Source organism: Protopterus annectens, chromosome 4.part1 (genome assembly GCF_019279795.1).
Source record: "Protopterus annectens isolate FY-2018-M chromosome 4.part1, PAN1.0, whole genome shotgun sequence".
NCBI lineage: Eukaryota > Metazoa > Chordata > Ceratodontiformes > Protopteridae > Protopterus > Protopterus annectens.
The window spans coordinates 668,756,701-668,765,481 of NC_056734.1; positions in this window are offsets into that span (position 1 = coordinate 668,756,701).

Here is an 8,781-nt window from a genome sequence, read left to right on the forward strand (position 1 = left end):
CAAAGCAGTGTGGTACACATTCTTTGCTATGCACATTCTTTGCTATACCAAAGCAGTGGTGTACACATTCCTTGCTATACCAAAGCAGTGTGATAAATAGTTCTTGCTACACCAAAGCAGTGTGGTACACATTTCTTGCTACACCAAAGCAGTGTGGTACACATTCCTTGCTATACCAAAGCAGTGTGGTACACATTTCTTGCTATACCAAAGCAGTGTGGTACACAGTTCTTGCTATACCAAAGCAGTGTGATACACAGTTCTTGCTATACCAAAGCAGTGTGATACACAGTTCTTGCTAATCCAAAGCAGTGTGATACACATTCCTTGAGATAACAAAGCAGTGTGATACACATTCCTTGCTATACCAAAGCAGTCTGATGCACAGTTCTTGCTATACCAAAGCAGTGTGGTAAACATTCCTTGCTATACCAAAGCAGTGTGGTAAACATTCCTTGCTATACCAAAGCAGTATGATACACAGTTCTTGCTATACCAAAGCAGTGTGATACACAGTTCTTGCTATACCAAAGCAGTGTGATACACAGTTCTTGCTATACCAAAGCAGTGTGGTACACATTCCTTGATATACCAAAACAGTGTGGTACACAGTTTTTGCTATATGAAAGATTAAACAGAAGCACTGCAATATCACCGCAAAGAGAGAGTAGAGTGCATGTTCAGCAGATAAAATCAAAATAAAACCAGCACAATTTAATAAAGAATAATTAAAATGCATCAAACAACAGGATATAAATCCTGTTTGTATACATATATACCTGTTAGTTGACCATTTTTTTCTATTTGTATCTTCACTGTCTCTTCTTCTTTCAAAGTACGAAGAAATCTGCTCAATTTGTCATAACTGGACTTCTGGAAAGAGCCCTTTCTGAATAGTTGGGCTCTAATTGTCCTGTTGTTCTTAGCTTTAGTTCTCAATAAACTGTAACTGATAGGCAATGTTGTTCTGGTTTGCCCAGATAAAAGTATCTGAGCAGGCGAGCCAAGTATGTCATCACAGGGTATGTTTCTGAGATTTAGTAAATTCAGAAAGATATTGGTATTGTCATGCTTTGACCTCTCAAGTAACTGCTTTGCACTCTGTACAGCACATTCTGCTACTTCATTTGACTGTGGATATTCAGGACTACTAGTGACATGTACAAAGTCCCATTCTTTAGCAAATGTCTGAAACAACTGACTGGTAAATTGAGTACCATTGTCAGAAATAAATTTGTGTGGACCACCCTGTACTGAGAAATGATGTTTCAACTTGGTAATAGCAGTGGATGTTATGTTAGATAGTAAATCAATCTCAAACCAGTTCAAATAAGTCTCTACCAACACTAAGTAATGCTGATTGTTCCACTGGAATATATTAGTGGCTACAGTTGACCAAGGTAGTTCAGGAACTTGACTTAGCTGAAGTGGTTCTTTTTGAAAATGCAGTCTAGTACTATTGCATACTGAACAAGAAGAAAGTACTTTATCAATATCTTTTACTAGAGAAGGGCAAAATACTAGATCTCTCCCCCTTCTTTTGGTAGATTCAGAACCTGGGTGACCACACTGCAAAATCTGGATATATTTATGTTGTAAGGAAACACGAACAACAATTTTAGGACCTTTGAAAATAAAGCCATCTTCCATCAACATCTCATCTCTGTAAGGAAAATAAGTTTGCACTTCAGGTGGTACACTAGATTGCTTTGATGGCCATCCAACATTAATGTAGTGGTTGAGCTTTTGCAAAATTGGATGAGTCTTTGTAGGATTTCTCAGGTCATCAAGTCTCATGGTAGAAAAACTATGCACTTCCATGACGTCAAAGAAAAAAATCTCTGCATGAAACTGTTCTGTTGTATTTCTGGATGATATGGATAAGGTATCAGCCAGATGAAGAAGTTTGCTTTTGTATAGACCATTTTGAAGTCGTACTTTTGCAATTTGAGCATCATTCTTTGCAATCCCATTGGAGCTTTATGCATGGGCTTCTTTAAAATAGTAACTAGAGGTTGGTGATCAGTTTCAATCCGAATAGTTTGACCATAGATATAATCATTAAATTTTTAACATGCAAATACTATTGCCAAAAGTTCTTTCTCAATTTAAGCATATTGTATTTCAGTTTGGGTAAGAGTTCCTGATGCATATGCTACTGGTTTGCCTTCTTGAAGAATAATGTGCCAAGACCAAATGTTGAAGCATCACAGGAAATAGTTACTGGTTTATTGACATCATAGTATCTTAATGTAGGTGGGGTAACAATTTTTTACTTAAGGTCTTCAAATGCTTTCTGGTGCTGTTCCAATCACAACCATGTAACATTTTTGCATGTCACCTCTCTCAAAGGTGCTGTTAACTCACTGAAGTCTGGTATAAACTTGCCCAAATAGTTGACCATATCAAGAAAACATTATAGTGCTTGGCCATTATCTGGTGCTGGCATCTCAAGAATGGCTGCTTGCTTAGATGGGTCTGGTTGCAGGCCAGTGCTAGTAAATAAATGACCTACATATGTAACTTCTGGTAGTCTGAATTTGCACTTTAGAGGACTGAGCTTTAAGTTCACCTCACATGCTCTGTCTAATACTCTCTTAAGATTTCTGTCATGCTCTGCTTCACCATTGCCTTCAGCCAATAAATCATCTACTGTTATGGCACAAGGATAACCTGAAAAAAATTTCTCCATTGCACGCTGAAAGACTTCACTTGCAGAATTTATTCCAAATGGCAATCTGAGGAATCTATATCTGCGAAATGGGGTCCTGAAAGTAGTCAGTAATGAGGATTTTTGATCAAGTATCACTTGCCAAAATGAACTTTTTGCATCTAAGACAGAAAAAACAGTGGCATTTGGTAACAGGGCTGCGACTTCCTTGACTGTATGCATGGGATGATGCAGTCTCTTTAATGCTTTGTTCAAATCTCTTGGGTCAATACATATTCTGATTTCATCTGAGCCTTTTTTATGGCCTGTTACCATGGATGACACCCATTCAGCTGGTTCTGTGACTGGACAAATTACACCTTGCTGCACCATTTTATCCAACTGAGCTTTAACTTTATTCTGCATAACTATCAGAACTTTTCTTGCTGGTCTGACTACTGGACTGACCTCTGGGTCTAACTTCATAGACTACACAACTGGATGTTTGCCTAACTTTTCATCGAAAGCAGCAGCATACTCTTAGAAAATGGCTTCAGTAAAACTGGAACTAGGAGATGTGCTTATATGATGAACTTCTTTGGCAAAGGAAAACAGATTCATTCTCAAACTGCCGCTGAGACCCAGTAATGACTGCACAGGACTACATAGAATAACAAGCTGTAACAGTTCCTAGCCAAATAACATGAAAGCACTACTGAGCCTTTGGTTTGAATTTTTTCACCTCCATAAGCAACAAGTTTCTCACAATTAGTCACATTGAGTTGTTCACCATTTCTCACCTTAGCAAATGTGTCTGCTGGCATAACATTACACTTTGAACCAGTGTCTATTTTGAGCTCAGTGGATATACCATTGATCTGGGCAGTGTACAACACTTCATTCTTTGCCAACAAATTCACTGCATCAGCCTTTTCAACAATTACTGATACACCATCTACGTAGTAAGTAGAATTACAGCTCTCTATATGATCAACTAGCCAGGAAACATCAAAAATCTGAACAAAGGACCATGAAAAATAGGTAAAAATGTATGCTGATTAACATAAAATCATAATAATTATGTAACCCTGCCCATTCCAATGGAATTGTGGAATACCAACTTTCAAATGCAAACTGAAGAACAGACAACCAATATATGCAGCCAGACCCTGTAGTAAATGGTAACCATTTTTTTTAAATGTGTAGCAATGATGTTCACTGGGAAGGGAGAAGATGATGAACCTTAGGATTTTGTTTTGGTGACTTGCAGTATGTGGGTTTTGTGGTAAAAGTAGGGCATTTAATGGTAGGCAATATTCTAATCTTAGCAAAAGAATATCATAGTTTGCTAGAACCTCCAAAAGTCATACTCCATGGCCTACTGATCAGTGGTGTAGCAAGAGTTTGTGCCGCCCAGGGCTGTCTTTAAGTTTGCCACCCTTCACCCCTCACAAAAGCATGGTCGAACAGGGTCCCCCATACACAGCCCTCTGCTCTGCAGCCGTTCCAGTGTCCAATTACTTGGCTATTTCTCCCCATTTACCATAAACACTGCAATGTGCATACTGCTTTACTTCTACAGTGATTATTTGGATTTCATTTAAAACTTTTATTTTACATTTTATAGCACAAACCCTATTAGATATCTGCTAAAAAAAGCAATACAGTCTCACAATGAAAATAGACATAGCATTAAAACTTCTCTGCCCTTGAGACTCATAGTCATTGAAACAGCATTGCAACCCACATTCAAAGAAAATGCATCTGGCCAGTGGCGGATAACGATTACCTTTGGGCTGTTGTCAAATCATAGGCCCCTTGCACATGAAATATACATGTGTTCTTTGATACACCTTCCTCGTTGTATTAAATTATATTCCTTGTATAATACAGCACACTTGTTAGAGCGCAATTTAAATTTACTGTTTTGAGCATTTTTCCAGTAAGCAATGAAACAAAATGCATGAACCAATAATGGCAAAACTGCTCAATTCAGAACATTTCCATCATAAAAGTCTACTCAAACTTCTACAATCTACCAGTATCACTAAATATGCAAAATCTTTGCAGAAGTAAAAGTCATCTAAATAATTCTACATTAAAGAGATCTGTAACTAATGAAGAGGTTGCTGCTAACAACAAATTCATATTTCATTGTTTCATCTACAAATAAAGTGTCTGTTGCCCTTGAGGAATAAATTGCCTATGCTACATTAAAAAAATGATACGCTAGTAATATTGCAATAGGGAATGGATGGCAAACTGATAACAGGTTCATAGTTACTGGATAACTCCACCAAAGAGGACATACTCAGGACTGTAGCATCCTCCCCCTTTAAAAGTACAACACAGTACAGTATCAGCAATCCATCTACATACTGTGGAAGTAGAACCCACAGCCTTCTACATCAGAAGCAAATATTCTACCTGTTGTGCTACTAACAACACAACTGGATTTGGCATAAGCAGCGCTAAACTAATCTACCCCCTGAAGAACTATGTAGCACAAGAAATCTGGAAAAAGCCAAAATTTATTGGGAGGGGCAAAGGCCCAAAACCAGGGACACATTTTAAACACACACATTTTAAACATTGCTTGTATAATCTTAGAAATGTTGTGTGTTAATATGCATTTCCTGAAAGACAGGAAGACAAACTTAAATGGCTGTCATTATTTAGTGATTCAGTTTTTACTGATTTGCCAGAAAACCATAAATTTTAAGAGGAACAGACCAAAAGGTTGAGCCAAACATGAGAACTATGGACCAAACGTTTGAGCCAAACATGAGAACTATGGATTTAACTCCTTGAATCACAAGTGGTGGGGGTATGGGTAGAGAATTTAGGCTGCTGCTCCTTGAGTCTGACTTATCCTTACCACCAGTTACACCTAACTGAGGCATTTCACACACACACACACACACACACACACACACACACACACACACACACACAATATGGACTTGCAGCAGAATAAATAAAATGCATAGTTTGTTCAAATGTATGAACTTACAGCAGCAGATAAAATACACAGTTTGTTCTGAATTGAGCAGGCCAGCAAAATAATACACACCTTCTGAACAGTAGGTAGAACCCAGCAAAATATCACACACACTAACATACCAGATAAAATACACACAGACAGAGTTCTTCTGAATAGAGGAATTTGAACAGACTTACAGCAAATACACACAGTTCTTCTTTTTCTTACCTCCTGGAGGCTGAGCCCATGTGGACGGACTCTGCAAAGTATAAACTGTGCACAGCTGCTATTGCTGCTATATTCCCTATTTCCCTCCAAAACAGTTAAAAATAAATCTCTGAGTATGTGCAGTAGCTGATGTCATCACGCACGCTCCTGTAGGCTGGTGATGCGTGGTGATGTTAGCCATGAATTTGTAATACAAAAAAAAATTGGAAATTAAAGGGGCCACTTGGGAATGCGTGGCACCCCATTATTTTGCCCTCAAAACTGGTAAATTCCAAGTAATTCGTACAGTTAAGAGGTATGTTTTGAGTGACCCTTCTTTATAACTGTGTGAGGTTTACTTGATTTGCAAAACCTTTGAAAATGGTTCCATTTTTTACACTTGTGGCATTATTGGCCAAATGCTAAGCATTTCTCTTTTAGACTCATGACTGGCACAACAATTGCGACAGTTAACAATAAAGCTTGAACTAGGTTTTGCTGACTCACCTTTATACTGCACTGAACATATCCTTCTCTTTAAACTTGCTGGAAAGCTACAACTCCTCCCAGGAAACTCTGTAGCAGTTGCAGCTGCCATGTGCTTCGGCCTGCTTCTGCTAGCCACGTGTTGCATGCTGTCTACATTTGCTCTGGAGACTGCTGAAACCATGCCCTTATTGCTTGCAAGCATACTTGTGTGCCTTTCTGTGACTTCATGAATTTGACAAATCTCAATAGCTCGCCTCAGCATTCAATGACTGTCATGAACCAAAAATCTCTCTCACTGCAGCACTGTTAATATCACACACAAGCCTATCTTTTATCAAGTCATCTTTTAAGTCACCAAACCGACACAGTTTAGTTTTGTTTCTCAGGTCAGTTATATTCACTGTGAAAGTTTCCCCTGGTTTTTGATCTCTTGTGTAAAACAAATGTCTCTCTAATGCAATATTTGTCTGGGATTTACACATTTCCCTGAATTTGCACTTCAAACTCTCGGAGTCTTCTCTTGATTCAGCCTGTATAACAATATGATGATTTTCACCTTCTCCCTCATATACTGCTGGTGCATACACAAATGAACACTCTCTCTCAATGGCCTCTGACCCAGCTAGGTTTAGCAAAATGAATGCCCTGGTACATGCATCTTTATCAGAATAAGCTGCTTGTATACAAATATCATACTCTTGCTCAGATATTCGCCAGTTCTCTGCAATATTCTGATCAAACACCAATGGTGATGGCTTTTGAAATCCATCTGTCATATTAACACATACCAGTGAAGGCTTTTGCAAATATGCACAAACATACACACATATACATATGCCAGAAATTTATGCCAGTATTTGTAACTATGCCCAATAGCACAACAAGCCTCTGAATAACTGATCTTGACAAAATAAGTCTCTCAGGCACTGTAATACTTTTGAAATTACTGCGCTGTAAAAGTCACATCATTGTAAGAAGCATTTCAAAATAACTGCACTGTGTGAATAAACTGGGCAGAAGAAGCTTAGAGTAAGAAACATTTCAAGTAATTGCACTTTGCGAATAAACAGTACACAGCACACTGAAATTTTCCCAAAATGGCAGTACTTTGCTTAATAACTCTTTACAGTGCAAGAAACACTCTGTAATGGAGGCACTTTGCAAATAGACACACCCAGCACAAGAAAGTTTTTGAAATGGCTGTATTTTGACTGTACTTTATGACATAGTTGCACTTTACACACAAATAAACTCTTTAGAACACGTGCACAGTAATAAGCACACACTGTAAGCACTTTTATACACTTCCAAATACTTTGAATGAATTATGCCCTGAATACAATGCGAAATAGTAGTTATGCCAAAACACAGTACTTTGCAAAAACATGCAGTCACCTTGATTTATTTATGCTTAATATGACCTTTTTTGCCCTTATTGTATTTGTTTTGCTCATTTAATCTCTTTCCATGCCCATTGTACTTTTCCTGTGCTGATTTTACTCTAAACATACCCATTTTACTTTAAACATGCTAGTTTTGTAATTCCAAGGTAATTCCAAACCCCTTATGTGGTTTTCTGATAATTGCTTTATCAAACATCTTAATCCTAAACATTTTGTTTAATCAATAAACCTTTTGTGCCTTTTGCTTATTTAATAATATTTGTGCCCTTGTAATGCTCTGTTTTATCTTTTTATTGAATAAATCATTTGTGGAAGTTTTCATTACCTTTGGTTTGTGTCTGGCCCTTTTTTGGGCTTGTTTCTCTTAGTTTGCCTTCACTGTTAACTCTGCACCTCTTAGCTCTGAAAAGCAGCCTCCCTGGTTCTAACACCATGTCGCTCGTCTAGTAAGGAGAAAATAGATGAGTCTTTGTGGGTTCTGTTCAAGCAGCTTTATTGTGTACAAACACATCAGGATTGAGGCTTAATAACTTTAACTTAGATAAACTTATAAACAAACTAGCTATTACACTCAAACATGCTCACTGTCTGGCTGCACTCTCAAAATGGCACTGAAGCTAGCATGTGCTTGCTATTTATATGCACTTGCTGTCCTTGAAATGCTTCTTAAAGATACAGCGCACACACTCTATTCTACATTGACGATGTAAAATCAAAGGCTCAGCTGCTTTATTAAATGTCCTTATGAGCACCTTAGTTTGGGCTTTCTTAGGAAGGCAGAGAAATATAATCTGTCTACAATTGCAAATGCCATCTTAAAAAGGAAATCAGATACCAATTTACCAGTCCAGTGTTATTTTCCCATTTTCCATGCTACACTGAAAAGGCACATTAACCATGATTTCCCAAAACAATTCCAGAATTTCAGCATTTTTGCCAGATCTCATCCAATCACACAGTATTTTTGGTGCAGACATTTTAGTCACCACATTGAAATGATTTACAGAAATGGAATTAATCCACTAGCTGCTTTCAGGTGTACCTTTTCT